At 37.6% G+C, this 16627-nt stretch overlaps 1 pseudogene; it reads right to left on the bottom strand.

Annotated features, from left to right (window-relative positions):
* Nucleotides 1–5052: 5052 nt before the first annotated feature.
* Nucleotides 5053–16187, bottom strand: LOC120144350 (annotated as a pseudogene).
* Nucleotides 16188–16627: the final 440 nt, after the last annotated feature.

Raw genomic sequence — 16627 nt, 5'->3', positions numbered from 1 at the left:
TGGTTTTCAAAATCTCGCTTTTTCATCACTTTTGAGAAAAAAATCGTTTCGACACTAGGACTCATACTGGAGGATAATTTGAAGTTAATAGGAAGAGGGGTAGAAATTGGCTTACAATCTTGCATGTTGAATCGTGACAAGATCTTCTTCAAGTAATTCTTTTGTGAAAGCCAAATCTTCCTATTACTTCTGTCTTGGTGAATTTGCATCCCTAGAATCTTGTTTGCTGATCTCAAGTACTTCATTTCAAAATTCCCTAGCTAGTTGTGCCTTCAATTCATCAATATGATCTTTGTTGGGTCCCGCAACCAACATGTCATCCACATACAACAGCAATATAACAAAATCGTTATCACCAGACCTTTTTGAAATAAGCATAAGGGTCTGCATTAAGTCTGTTGTATCCAAGGCACATAATGAAGGAATCAAATCTCTTATACCAACACCTTGGTGCCTTCTTTAGACCGTACATATATTTGTTCAACCTGCAAACCAAGTTCTTCTTTTCTTTTTCTTCAAAACCTTCAGGCTGGAGCATGTAAATCTCTTCTTCAAGATTTCCATGAAGAAAAGATGTTTTAACATCTAGTTGCTCTAGATGTAAATTCAATGTAGCACACATTACCAAGACTACTCGAACTGTTGTTAGTCGAACCACAGGAGAAAAAATTTCATTGAAATCAATACCTTCTTTCTGAGCATATCCTTTGACCATCAGTCTTGTACGATACCTCTCCACTTGATCGTCACCATTTCGCTTGATTTTGAAAACCCATTTGTTACCAATTGGCTTCCTTCCTTGTGGTAGTGGCACAAGGTCCCATGTATTATTTTTATGAAGGGCTTCAATTTCTTCTTGCATCGTCATCATCCACAGTGAAACATCTAAACTGTTTATAGCCTCCTGGTATGTTGATGGCTCACCGTCCTCTGTTAAAAGGCAGTATACAACATTTCCTTCTATAATATAATCTCAGTGCCAATTGGGACGTCTTCTCACATGATCTAATTGACGAGTTATTGGAGCTTCAAAACTCTCTGGTTCTTGTTCATCATGTGCTGGTTCTGCTTCAAAAGAATCTCCTTGTTCAAATTCCTTTTCCACATGTATCTGAGTAGTCTCTGACTTTTCAGCGCAATCATCGTCTTCTTTTCTTTGTAGTTTATCTTCTACAAAGATAACATCCCTGCTAATGATCACTTTGCGGGCAATGGGATCCCACAAGCGATACCCCTTTACACCATCAGCATACCCCAAGAATTTGCATTTCCTGGATTTTGGATCCAGCTTTGAAATTTCTTGGGAGTTGTACATCACATACACAATACTTCCAAATGCATGGAGGTTTGAATAATCAGCTGGTTTACCAGTCCACATCTCCATTGGCGTCTTTAGCTCTATTGCAGTTGATGGAGCTCGATTTACCAAATAACATGCGGTATTGACTACTTCTGCCCTGAATGATTTTTCTAGGCATGCATCCCTTAACATTGCTCTTGTTCTTTCTAACAAGGTTATGTTCATCCGCTCTGCCACTCCATTTTGTTGAGGAGTGTTCGCCACTGTGAACTGTCTTTTGATGCCTTCTTTCCTAAAAAAGTCATCAAATTCTTCACTTGTGTATTCTCCTCCATTATATGTTCTAAAACACTTGATCTTATTTCCAGAATCAAGTTCCACTCGTGCTTTAAAGTTTTTGAAAGTTGAAAACACGTCTGACTTCTTCTTAATAGGGTACACCCAACATCTCCTGGAGTAGTCATCAATAAATGAGACAAAATATTTTGCTCCGCCTAGGGATGTAACTGGTGCTTTCCATACGTTAGAGTGAACCAATTCTAGAACACTTTAGCCTCTAGAATTTGACGTGTTGAATTTCAACCGGTGCTACTTACTTGTTATACAATGCTCACACAAAGGAAGTGATACCTTTGTTAAGCCGGGAAGTAGCTTTTGCTCCACAAGGACTTTCATTCCTTGTTGAGACATGTGTCCAAGTTTCTGATGCCATAGCATTGTAGAATCTGAACTACATGAGGCAACAGAGGCTTCTTCTTCTAGCAAAGTCTCTCCCTTCAGCATGTACAAGTTTGCTGCTATCTTTTCACCTTTCAGCACCACAAGCGCTCCACGGAACACCTTCATGATTCCTTTTCGTGTTTCAATCTTGCTAGCATTATTATCCAACAATCCGTAGGATAATAAATTTTTCTTCAGGCTTTTCACGTGCCGCACATCTCGAACAACTTTAATTAATCCATCATAAATCTTCAATTTGATGGTTCCAATGCCAACGATCTCTAAGGCATGATCATTGCAACTATACACAGATCCTCCTAAGACAGGTTCATAATAATGGAACCATTCTCTTCTTGAGGTCATGTGATATGTTGCTCCCAAATCAATGAGCCATATATCTGCAAATCGTTTTTTACTTTCCACGGTGGTTGACGCTTCACAGCATAGAGCATCTCTACCATCTGAAGTGTTTGCGGTATTGCCTTGTGGATTGGAGTTTTTATTTAAACTCCAACAATCCTTCTTTAAGTGACCCTTGTTTCCATAGTTGTAACACTTTAAATTCTTCTTGCTCCTTGACTTTGATCTACCATGTTTGTGATTGCTGCTTTGGCCACGTTCTGTTGATCTCCCTCTCATCGTTGTCATCGTTGTCAACGCTTCTGCTTGTTGCAGATTTACTTGTATGTCTTCCTTGTTCTTGTGCCGATTTTCTTCTTGTAGAACAGCAGCTGCAACATCGTCGAAGACTAGACTGGTGACATTACTATTTGTCAAGTTGATGATGAGTTGATCATACGAATCCGGTAGACTTTGAAGTAGAAGTTCAGCACGTTCTTGTTCTCCTATTTTATAGCTTAAGGATGTAAGCTGAGAAAATAAAGTGTTCAGTGTATTTAAGTGCTCCGTCACTGAAGTAGATTCTGACATCCGGAGAGTGTACAATTTCCTCTTAAGGAAAATTTTATTGTGCAACGATGTGGCCTCGTACAATTTGGTGAGATGATCCCATATCTCCTTAGGAGTCTTCTTCTCCTCGATGCTTGACAATACTTCATTTGCTAATGATAGATGAAAGTTTGTCATAGCATTCCCGTCCATCTCGTTCCATTTGCTGTCATCTGCGAAATCCACCAGCCTTTCATTGATAGCCGCTAGACATCCATCTTTCCTCAGAATGGCCTTCATCTTCAATTTCCACAATGAGAAATTTCTCCCATTGAACTTTTCAATGTCAAATTTTGTTGTCATATCTTCTATTATTGACAGCTCCCACTATTTCACTATCGTGAATAGTTCTCTAGAACCTCAAAGAATGGGTAATACCTTTTTATTTTCTTATGTTGGAGGATCCACCTTTTGGTGGCAACCACAAAGACAATAAGCATATATTACACACTCAAATCTGGCTCGGATACCAATTGTTGCGGAAGACGGCTATCGGATAGAGCAAAATCACAACTAATAATTTGAGAAAATAAAAATGAAGATAAAAGAGACACAAAAATTACGTGGAAAACTCCTAAATAATATAGGGTAAAAACCACGGGCAACGGTAGAAGAATTTCACTATGAGAAAATAGGAATTACAACTTCTCTCGATCTACCAAGGAGAAAACAATGATAATTCTCTCTTGATAAAAAGGAGAAAACAACTCTCAAGAAACTCTCTAAATTCTCTAGTATTTGGGAGAAAGCTAGAATGTTTTGGGATGGTTTTGAAGCTAAATGAGCTAGAGTATTTATAGTTGAAGCCTTAAGGACTAATTTGTAAATACCCTAAAGTCCAATGAGTAAATGAGCTATTTTACCATTACAAAAGTCATGCCAATTGCACCACTTGCACCGAATTCATTAATGCAACGTGTTTTGCTTTTTGACTTTGCAACATATCATTCATCCATCCGCAACGAAATTAAAAGGCTTCACATGTTATCAATAGGGTTGGTTCAAGTCGTAAGCAAGTTAATATCGCTTAAACAATGTTTCAGGTTCAAGTCTTTGTGTATGCATAAAATCTCCGATTCGGATTAATACAGACTAGTTAGGATGAAATCTTAGAACCGGAAGGGGAAAAAGCTTCACATTTTTGCATTTAACACCATTCCCTCACACAATTGCTAATTAATATCTCACCCTTCAAACTATACTATACTGCTTATTTTGATTATCCAAACAAATGTTAATTTAATATATGATATGAATGTGACATCAAATTTTAAAAATATTAATATCATATGAATAGATAATATATCGTAATTTCTATTAATAATATGAATAAAAGGTCACTATATTCATAGGAAGCCAATATTTACTTATTATTATGGGTTGTAGCTAGCCTACCTGATTACTGCTACCATCATTTTAATTAAAAAATACAAATGCAAATGCAAAAAAGGTGATGGTTGACTTTCCTTTAATAACGATGGGTCATGGTCACTCATGGGATTGCATTGCCTCACAAGGAAGTAAGTGTAACTTTTAATTATTCAATAAATTGCTATTAACAACAAGGTGTTCATTTAAGTTTCCATCTTTTTTATTGCCTTTTAAGCTATTCATATTAAAACAATTTTTTATACAAATAAAAATCACTGCTTTCATTAAAAAAATATCTAAAATTGTATTGAATGTTTATAATCATAATTGTGAACTAAACGTGTAATTAGGATATTTTTCGATAACTATTGACACAAGGAAATAACCATTTGAGATCATACAAGGAGACTTTACAAAGAAAAGATTAAAAATTCATCTAAAAACTCAAACAAAAAATAGGTACAAATAAATGTTTTTAATCGATGTGATATCAATTCCAACATTATAAAATTAAATGAACATAATGACCAAAACAATCGATAAAAAGGACCTAAAATGTAATATTACTGGCAAAGCTAGAATGAAAACAACAGTAATTCATCTCATAAATTTAAAGTGCAAAATTTAAAAGAAAAATCTGCATGATTTCTCTAAGAAGATGATCAAAACAAAAATATTGGTTATTCTGAAATCAACGATATAATCTGCCACAATAATGTGAAATTTATACATGTAATTTGTTCCACCATTAAAAGGGTGACAAATACTAATTTCTTCATTTAACAAAACCTAAACCCAAAATACAATATAAACCAAGATCAAAAAGTAGTATCCCAAAGAAGCCATTTAAAACAAAGGACTCACTCATTCCTCTTTAAAAAGAATTAAAATTTTCATCTAATACCAAATCACAAAGTTGATAATCTTTGCCTTGATTTACACCTTCATCAAAAAGCCATTCCTCAAGCAATGAGAGTTGGGTTTGGGCATTAATATTTGGCTTACTTTCACCTTGTGAAAGACTTGCCTCTGGTGACTTGGACTGTGAGATATCAGAAGTAGAAGAATCTAAAGATTCAAACCCTAAAACTGATTGAAAACCCTCAGCCATCCCCTTGCTGTTCTTGTTTTCCATCATTGGATCAGTACCTTGTTCACTAGAATCTGCAGAATCAGCCATTTTCAAGGGATTTCTCATCCATCCTTTCAACAGCTTAGCAATGTTTTCTGTGCTTGAAGCATATCCACTTGGTTTTACATAAGATGTGGTGATGCCATTAAAAGTTTCAAACTCAGCTATACCACTTGATTTCTCAGGGGACAATGCATCAGATAAAGCTTTTTTAGCCATGTGAATATCAGCCTGCAACTTTCTCTCCCATTGACCTCTAGAAACCTGGTATGTTGACGATGAAGATGAAGATGAAGATGAAAGCCCATCTTTGGAATAACCTTCATAGCCTTGGAGCTTCTTCTTCAAATGAGTGCTCCAATAGTTTTTAATGTCATTGTCTGTTCTTTGAGGAAGGTAAGATGCTATGGCTGCCCATCTGCGATCAATATTAAATGCCCCCCTTTGTAACACTTGTTTGACAAAACCAACTTTACTCATGACTAAATAATAATAAAGAGAATCGCCTCAGTGACCAAAAAAAAGTTATAATATACGATTTTAACCAACTTTTTTTGGATTTGCCAAAATGACCAACAAAATCGCAACGCGAAATAAAAATCGCAACGCGATCCCCAGAATCGCAAATCAGTTTCCAAAATCGCAACGCGATTCTTGAAAATCGCGATGCGATAGTACAAATTCGCATTGCGATTTTACATAATCGCAACGCGAATATGAAAATCGCAACGCGAACACATAAATCGCAACGCGTATCCGTAAATCGCAACGTGTATCCGTAAATCGCAACGCGTATGGGTAAATCGCAATGCGTATCCGTATATCGCAACGCGTATCCGTAAATCGCAACGCGTATCCGTAAACTGCAACGTGTATCCGTAAATCGCAACGCGTATCCGTAAATCGCAATGCGTATCCGTAAATCGCAACGCGTATCCGTAAATCGCAACGATAATCCGTAAATCGCAACGCGTATCCGTAAATCGCAACGATAATCCGTAAATCGCAACGAGAATCTGTAAATCGCAACGATAATCCGTAAATCGCAACGAGAATCTGTAAATCACAACACTTAAATTTTGGGTATATAACACTGAAATCATAAACTAAATCCCTAAATCGCAACTCATTCCATCTCCATCTATCACTCTCTCCGGCGACATCCGTTCCTATATCCAACGACATCCTTCCCAATCCGGCAACAGGTTTTAGTTTCGCAGCTCGTCTGTTTAGTAAATTAATTTACAACCATGAAATCATCTAATGTTGATCATGTTTGGATAGATTTGTGTTTTGGAGGGTCATGGGATAATGTTCATGGTGTTTTACAATATATGCCTTTACCCATGATCTTCAACTAAAATTGTCTTTACAAAAGTTAACTTATGAACTCTAATGCTACGTGTTTCAAATAAATTGAATTTAGAGCCCCTAAGTGGATTTAGGCTATCTTATCAGAGAAATGGTAAAGTTTATTTGTTAACCGACAATGAAGATGTTGAACGATTCATTGCTTACATTAGTGTTTCACAAGATGATGTTACATTGTATGTTGTTGAACCTAGAAGAAGTATTGTTGGGTCAGTAGCGGTTAGTAATCAACTAAGTTTTTCTCAAAACCCACAACCTTTCTCTAATCCAAATCCCAATCAACTTTCAGCACCAAATTCCGGTTTTCGTATTGACCAGTTAGACGATGATGAGCCAACAGAAAAAATTGTGAGTACTAGTCAGTATTCGAAATTTGGTCTTGGTCAATATCCGGACTTTGATATTGGTCAATACACGGATTTTGATGATGTTTCAGAAGAAGAAACAGACCATGCGTGTAATGATATTGATATTGGTCAATACCCGAATTTTGATGATGAAACAGCCGTTGCCGAAGAATGTAATGTTGATGATAATGAGGAGAAGTTACGACTGTGAATGAACATGTTGAACATCCATTCTGTAATTCATATAATCCTGAAGAAGAAAAAGAAGAAGAAAAGTCCCCGAAGAAAAGAAAATGCCACGGGCGTATAACTGGAATATGCCAGAATTACTTCAGATACCGGAAGAAGAGTTGATAAAGAAAGCAGTTGATTGTTACACAAAAGTTATTCGTATCAAGAAAGATGATGTTTTGATACAAAGGAAGACTTGAAGATAGCTTTATATACGAAATGTGTGGAAGATGGCTATCAACTAAAAGTTAACAAATCAAGCAAAGATCGTTTCGAAACAAGGTGTATGATTGACAAAAACTGTACGTGGCGTATGATTGCAAAGAGAATAAAAGATTGCAAAATGTTTCAAGTTAGGACTTTTATTGATAAACATACATGTTCAAGAACCCAAGTTTTTCCTCACCATAGACAGGCAAACAAAAAGGTGTTGGGTGGTTTTTCTGGCTGAGTTAATGTTTTTGATGGCAGGGTATATCGGGGACATGAAATTATGACTGACATGAATGCTCGGTTCAAGATTAGTATATCATATTCTCAAGCTTGGAGAGCCAAATGTTATGCCTTGGAATTGTTGAGGGGTCGCCAGAAGCATCGTTTGCCCAACTGCCGGCTTATTGTCACAATTTAAAGCTGAAAAATCCTGGGTCGGTAACTCATATCAAAACAGATAGAGATGGACGCTTTGAGTTGCTGTTTATCGCCATTGGTGCTACGGTTAGTAAATCAATATAATTTTGTTGACTCATTTTGTTAGTTACATGCATTTCACATTTAAATGATTATATTTCTTGTGTATATATTTTGTAGATTCGTTCGTTTATTACTTGCATGCGCCCAGTTATTATAGTTGACGGAGCACATTGAAAGGTCGATACCTTGGAGTAACTTATTAGCAGTAGCCATGGATGCTAACAATGGGATATTGCCAATAGCTTACGGGGTTGGCAAATCTGAAACCTCTGATTCATGGACATGGTTTATGGGGCATCTTAGGGATTGCATAGGTCCTATTAGCAATCTGACAATCATATCCGATAGGGCAAACTCAATGACAACGCTGTTAGAAGGTGTTTCCCAGATGCTTTTCATGGACTTGTGGTGTTCATTTGTATAGAAATCTAAAATCAAGGTCTGCTGGTAAAAAAAGCACAAATGGACATACTGGAAGGCTGTAAAGCTTATCGGAAGTGGATTTCAATAAGCATATAAATTGTTTAAGACGTGTTTTGCCTCAGTGTGCTCAAACACTAGAAGATGTCGGGTTTGAAAGATGGTCAAGAGTACATCAACTTGGAGCAAGATATGGTTTCATGACGTCTAATAGTGCAGAATCAATCAACGCTCTAAGTCGTCATTCCCGGAAATTACCCATTACTATGTTAATGGAGTTTTTTCGAGCCTCTATTCAACAGTGGTACTACAAGAAAAGAAACCATGCAGGTATTTTTCTTGAATTCGTAACTTATCATATTTATATTTTACTAAGTATTGTTTATTTAAATTTACAGGACATTGAACATCGTGTTACACCATGGACTGAAAAAAGATAACGAAACGTGTTGTGAAGTCAACGTCATGGAGAGTTGAACCATGTTCAAACACTTTGTTTCAAGTACTGGATAATAACTTAAATGGGCTAGTCGATCTAAATGCAAAGACGTGTAGTTGTATGAAATAGCAAACATCTGGTTATCCGTGTGGCCATGTTATAAAGTTGCTCTTCATTTAAACCAAGATGATTCAAGCGCATACGCTATGGATTGCTACACTACAGAAGTTTATCGACAGACTTATGCCGAGATTGTCTACCCTATTCCACATCCTTCTGAGTGGGACATACCAGATGACTTACAAACAGTTTTTGCCACCAGCCATGGACAGAAGGCTACCTGGCCGACCAAAAGTCACGATCGTATACCGTCTAAGGGTGAAGAGAAGAAGAGATCGCATGTAGTCGGTGCAAGGAAAGTGGTCATACAAGGTTGACATGTGGATCACCAGTGCCATCAAAATCATCTTTTCCTCTACCAAAATATGGATCCTCATCAAATCCAAAGCTCATATGGTGTCAAGCAAAAGGCAATCATCTTTAAAATCCCAATCACGATTGGCTTCACCTTTTGAGACTGTTAACTTAGGTGATTTTTAAATGCAACGTTGTATTATGTGGATTTTATGTGTGAACTTTTAACATTTTCAGTTGAATTAATGACTCAGGCCAACCATTTGACTTAACCAACTCTTGTTATTCAGTTGTTATCACTATTAGGCATGCATTTGACTATCGCAACACGGAAAATACAATCGCAACGCGAAATGAAAATCCCAACATGAAATCGCAATGCGGAAATGAAAATCGCAACGAGAGAATCGCAATGCGAAATGAAAATCGCAATGCGAAATGAAAATCGCAACGACAGAATCGCAATGCGAAATTAAAATCGCAATGCGGAATGAAAATCGCAATGCGAAATGAAATCGCAATGCGAAATGAAAATCGCAATGCGAAATGAAAATCGCAATGCGAAATGAAAATCGCAATGCGAAATGAAAATCGCAACGAAAGAATCGCAATGCGAAATGAAAATCGCAATGCGAAATGAAAATCGCAACGAGATAATCGCAATGCGAATTATAAACGCATTGCGATTTTCATTTCCGCATTGCGATTTTCATTTCGCATTGCGATTCTCTCGTTGCGATTTTCATTTCGCATTGCGATTTTCATTTCGCATTGCGATAGTCATTTTTGCCTTCAACATAATGCAGATGAAATCAACAAAATCAACCATTACATTTCAATCAATTAAACAAGCACAAATAAGAATTATGTTCGCATCAATTACACAAATCAACTTTTACAAATCATCTTTTACAAATCAATTAAACAATCAAAAATAAGCAATATTCTTATTTCCGATCATCTACTATTGAATCAACTTTTACAAATCAATTAAACAATCAAAAAACAATCAATTAAACTATTGAATCAACTTTTGCAGCTCGACATCATTTTCACGCAGTTCACTTCTGAGATTAACCTGCAGAAACCAAACATTTGTTCAAACAACACTTTCTACGCAAATTATTGAATTCTAGTAATTAACCAAACATTTTCATTTATAAGTATAACTTACCAATTGTTATGGACATTTTATAACGCGGATGCAGGTAGGCAGCGTTCGTATATATCGATTTAGCCATATAATGCCGAAACCACAAGCCTACTGCAGCTTTATCTCTATCGGTGGGAGGTAGATACTTGATGCTTCCCGTCGTCAAACGCTCCAACGCCAAGCATACGAGAGGACCACAATCTCCTCTGGCTCCGCTCGTTTGTTGTGGCGCGGTCTCGTCTCTAATAACTGTAATATTGAGCTTTCTTTGGCTTCTTGTTTCCAGAACGAGTCCAATAATTGATCGCATCCAGAATTTAGCCAAATGAGAGCTCCATCCCTTAATAACATCTCTTAAATCAGCCAATGATATGTAATTTATCATGCTGTCATACACTATTGTCTTAAGGGATGGGAGCTGAAGCTCGACGAGAATCCAATGTTTACGTTCCAAAACAGGGATAAACACCTGCAATCATAAGTAATAATTCATTCATTTGCGCACTTATTTCATAAAACCTTTAAACTCAATCTAAAATAAATACTAACCTTATCGACCTCCCACCATGCAGGATAAAGTTTAGCTTGTCCATTGCCCAAATCAAATGATTCATCTCGTGCATTCTTCAAGTGAACGGCGTGAAAGACGTCGGCATTATTGTATATCGTATTTTTATTTTCTTAAGTTTTCTTATTATTAGAAGACGTGTCACCCACGCACGATGCTGTTTTACAAAAAAAGACATATATTAGTGACTTCATAATTTAAAAAAAAAATTAATCAAATTGAAATATAAGAAAAATAAGACTTACCCCCCCATCGAAATAGCCATTGTCTTCGACCCCTAATAATACGCCCCACCAAGGCCGTTCAGCAACAAAAAGATATCATCGGTGAGCTTGCATATGTCAGTGAAACACCCCTTGCTCCGCTCATGTAGATAAAATCAACTGCGGTCTTAGCCCAAAGGGTGTTATCCAAAATTGTGTCCGGTAGTTGTTCCCTCTCCTCTTCAGATACCGGTATGGTACTGGCCGGTAACTCATACGAGAGCCAACTTGAATCCATCATGTCCGGCACGACAGAGGGTTTTTCTCAAGAAGCCTACATATGACGCCATGTGAATCGGGCTCTTGAATGGTGGGAGGGACCTCTTCAATGATGACAGTGGCTCTTGAACGGTGGGAGGGGACTCTCGAGGAATGATATGGGGGGCCTCTTCAACGATAGGAGTGGACTCTTGAGGGATGACAGGCGAGTCGGGCTTCTTCTTGCGGTGTCTTCGCACTATTGGGGTGTACGGAGACTTAATAGCACGTGCACGCTGTCTGATGCGTGAACTCCGTCGTGCAAGCAAAACCCGACGTAAAGCATCCACTCTATCGGGCCGCTAATAATTAAATACAAAACAGTAAATAAACAGACATGATATTTAAACAGTGAAAACAAAGACAATGTTTCAAACTGCATTGTATTCACCCAAGTCATTATTCTATCATAGTTCACAAAATGCATCAGATAACAAAGAAAAATATGTTTCAAACTAATACCCTGAAGTTAGTATTTGTCTTTGTTTTGTCTATTGGTTGAAGTAATGCAATCCATTCAAGTTTCAATTTGCAGAAGAAAATAGTTTACTTTCGCAACACGAAACTTAAAATCGCAACGCGAACCAAAATCGCAACGCGAAATGAAAATCGCAACGACAGAATCGCAATGCGAATGAAAATCGCAACGAAAGAATCGCAACGCGAAATGAAAATCGCAATGCGATTTTGGTTTCGCGTTGCGATCTTGTCGTTGCGATTTTGGTTTCGCGTTGCGATTCTGTCGTTGCGATTTTCAACCAAAAGACAAAACAAAGACAAATACTATTTCACAGTGTTAAAGAATACACAGTTTAGCAGAATTGGCAGCAACCGAACAAATTTACTTTCAACCAAAAGACAAAACAAAGACAAATATATTTCACAGTGTTAAAGAATACACAGTTTAGCAGAATTGGCAGCAACCGAACAAATTTACTTTCAACCAAAAGACAAAACAAAGACAAATACTATTTCACAGTGTTAAAGAATACACAGTTTAGCAGAATTGGCAGCAACCGAACAATTTACTTTCAACCAAAAGACAAAAAAACAAATATATTTCACAGTGTTAAAGAATATACAGTTTAGCAGAATTGGCAGCAACCGAACAAATTTACTTTCAACCAAAAGACAAAACAAAGACAAATACTATTTCACAGTGTTAAAGAATACACAGTTTAGCAGAATTGGCAGCAACCGAATAAATTTACTAAGCAATCTAAGTGAAATGGCTAATCTAAGTGAAATTACGAGTAAATTTATCATTAAGTTAAATATGGAAAATCTTAAACTTACCTCGTTGCGTAGAGTATGAACCTCATTCTGCAACGATACTATCATCTCACGTAGAGCGGCAACCTCACCACGTAAAGTTGACACCTCCACACGCCATGCACCATCGTTATCGCGTAGAGTACCGATCTCCTCACGCAAGGCATTGACCTCATCACGTAACTCCCTTGACTCATCCCGTTGAGGTGAAGGTGGAGAACAGGGAGATAGGATCGTGGCATCTTTGCCGGTCGCCTATCATGAGGTGATGGTGGAGAAGAGGCTCGATGATGTGACGGGATAGGTGATGGCTCTCGTTCTAGAGATGTATAGTCGGGTCGATCGGGTGATGGCTCTAGGTGAGGTGATGGCTCTCGAATTGGAGGAAGTGGATGCTGCTCATCATCCGTGCCATCAAAAAAATTCTGACTAGCTTGCCACCAATCAGTGGCAAGCTCTTCCTCCGTGGGTGTCAGTCTTGTAATGGAATGTTGGCCTCCTAAAATATAAAAACTCAAACAAAGTTAAACGTCTACTATTAATAACTTGTTTATATATTATATGAAAGTATTTGCGTTAACTTACATTATTTATTGTGGCATATGGTATTAAGTCTTCCCAATCCAACAGAGTTTTCCTCTTCCAGGAAATAGCCCTGGGAATATCATTTGACGTTTTTATTGCATATGTACGCATGCTGGGGAAAGCCTCGAATATCCAAATCTACAAACAATATAATACAAAATTAGTAATTGTTAAATAATTAATTATAATTTTAGAAACATTATATAGAAATTCTTACCTTAAAGGCCCAAACAAAGCCTGACAAAGTGTATTTGGACCCATCGCCCCGCAAACTTTTGCGGTCATCAAAGGCAGACGACAACTTAGTCCAGGTAGCTTTCCATATATACGAACCCCACGGAAACAGATTCCATGCATTCAGGTCCTCTAACCAATATTATTAGCCCGATGAATAGGTTGTATGGCCTCTCTGCCTAAAAAGCCGGCATACACAAGTAGTAGAAGGCATACTCGGACAACATCGACGTCTTCCATCCGAGTGAAACCAGCTTTCTTATTAAATAATTTCTTCAGGTCGTCGACATGTAGGTTCGGCTTGTCCATTGACTCATCCGGAAAAACCCGGGATAACCATGATGGGCGGGCGATATGACGAGTGTACCGGCCTACATCATCGTGTCCGAATCGTAGACCAGTGATTAAGCAGAACTCCTTCCGCCCAAAGCAAGTATACGCTGGTGGAAAATGAAACCATATCTCTTCCTCACCACGTTGTATACTGTCGGGTAGATTTGATGTCATGGTCTGAAGCCACAAATGGGTCAAATTAGCATCTCCACCCGGATGCTGTACTCTCAGCCATGGCCCGAAGCAGGTTTCCTCAAACATTGTCTTTGAGCAGGTGAAAGCTTCTTTGCAATTGTAGTGGCCAGGCTGACTTTATTTCTCAAGGTCAATTGAGCCGAAAATTTCTACAAAAACAATAAACATACCAAGTTAGATATACCAAAAACTACACTGTGAAGATACCAAAAAAAATAAACATAAAAAGTAGTAGTTTATTCTTGAAACTAAATTTGCAACACTGTTTTGTCTTTTGGTTGAAATGAAAATCGCAACGAGAGAATCGCAACGCGAGATGACAATCGCAACGAGAGAATCGCAACGCGAAATGAAAATCGCAACGGAGAATCGCAACGCGAAATGAAAATCGCAATGCGATTTTGGTTTCGCGTTGCGATTCTCTCGTTGCGATTTTCATTTCGCGTTGCGATTCTCTCGTTGCGACAGTCATTCTCTCGTTGCGATTTTCATTTCTCGTTGCGACTCTTCTGCAAATTGAAACTTGAATGGATTGCATTACTTCAACCAAAAGACAGAACAAAGACAAAGACAAATACTAACTTGAAAATCGCAACGAGAGAATAGCAACGCGAAATGAAAATCGCAACGACAGAATCGTAACGCGAAATGAAATCTAAGTGAAATGGTTAATCTATTATTGAAATGACCAGTAAACTTATCATCAGTTTCAATATGAAAACCTACAATAATGCAAACATTTCAAAATAAAAATAATTAAAAAACTAACCCTCGGAGGTTGATTTTCCATTTCTGAATATTGTGAGGGATTTCTGACCGTGAATGGTTGTGAGGGATTTCGCCGGAGATGGGGACGGAAATCTTCGGAGATGGGGACGGATTTCTTCGCCGTAGAGAGTGAGAGATGGAGATGGGACTGAGTTGTGATTTTAGGTTTTAGGTTATGAGTTGCGATTACGGGATTTTGTCTTAATATTCTTTTTGTAATTTGAAAATAAAATACGCGTAGCGATTATAATGGCGCTTTAAATATCGCGTTGCGATTTACGGATACGCGTTGCGATTTTATGTATTATCGTTGCGATTTACGGATACGCGTTGCGATATACGGATACGCATTGCGATTTACCCATACGCGTTGCGATTTACGGATACACGTTGCGATTTACGGATACGCGTTGCGATTTATGTGTTCGCGTTGCGATTTTCATATTCGCGTTGCGATTATGGAAAATCGCAATGCGAATTTGTACTATCGCATCGCGATTTTCAAGAATCGCGTTGCGATTTTGGAAACTGATTTGCGATTCTGGAAACTGATTTGCGATTCTGGGGATCGCGTTGCGATTTTTATTTCGCGTTGCGATTTTGTTGGTCATTTTGGCAAATCCAAAAAAAGTTGGTTAAAATCGTATATTATAACTTTTTTTTGGTCACTGAGGCGATTTTCTCATAATAATAAAAGAAGAAAAAAATTACCTGTTGCCTAAAAGAGCTTGAAGGTGGATTATCATTTTCTCTTCATTTTCTGTAAAGTTTCCCCTTTTAATCCCAGGCCTTAAGTAATTAGTCCATCTAAGCCTGCAGCTCTTGCTACATCTAAGCAAACCTGAAATAACAAAACAAAGATCGCATTTTGTTTTAAGAACAAATACCAAAACAGAAGAAGAAGCGGCTGTGTTAAAATCTAGGGAAAGGAACCTGTTTTGGTGGGAACAGCCCTCCAATTCCCAGGACCATGTTCTTGTATATAACACCAAGATGTCTTTCTTCAGGAGTCCATGGCCCTTTCTTGACACCAACTTTGTCGCAACAAGGTTGCCTTCCCATTATCAGCTTGTTGCCTTTGCTTTTGAAACCTGTAGTTGATTTTAGAGGGTTTAGTTTATGATGGTGTATTGGGAGGATTAAGACAAAAGGAGGTTGATGTTGAAGGCGTTACATACATAGAAACGGAAGTGTAAGACAGAGGGGATGGTGACTTCGAAAAGGGTGGCCCTTCCCTCTTCCAACTCCGACCCCCAAGAGTCAAAAAGATGACAGCAAATGCATTAACTCAAGGAAAGAGAAACGTAAATAGCTATCACAGCAATTACGAATAATTCGATCAACTATTGAATCGTTTCTTGAAATGTTTGTATAATATTTATTTATTAAATTAAGCAAACGTGTATAAAATAAAATTTTTACATTTAGTAAAGGAACAAACATGAATAAAATGTATGATTCATTTATGTTTTACGAACAAGTTAGTTTATTAACTCGTTTATCCAATTCTAGTTCTATCTTCTTCTTTTTTACATTTTAAAATAAGTAAGATAGATACAAATTGAACATATGATAAATTTGAAATTCAATCTCTGAAACATAAGGAGCTAAA

Source organism: Hibiscus syriacus, unplaced genomic scaffold, assembly GCF_006381635.1.
Source record: "Hibiscus syriacus cultivar Baekdansim isolate YM2019G1 unplaced genomic scaffold, ASM638163v2 tig00110889_pilon, whole genome shotgun sequence".
Classification (NCBI taxonomy): domain Eukaryota; kingdom Viridiplantae; phylum Streptophyta; class Magnoliopsida; order Malvales; family Malvaceae; genus Hibiscus; species Hibiscus syriacus.
This window is presented reverse-complemented; position numbering and strand designations above follow the sequence as displayed.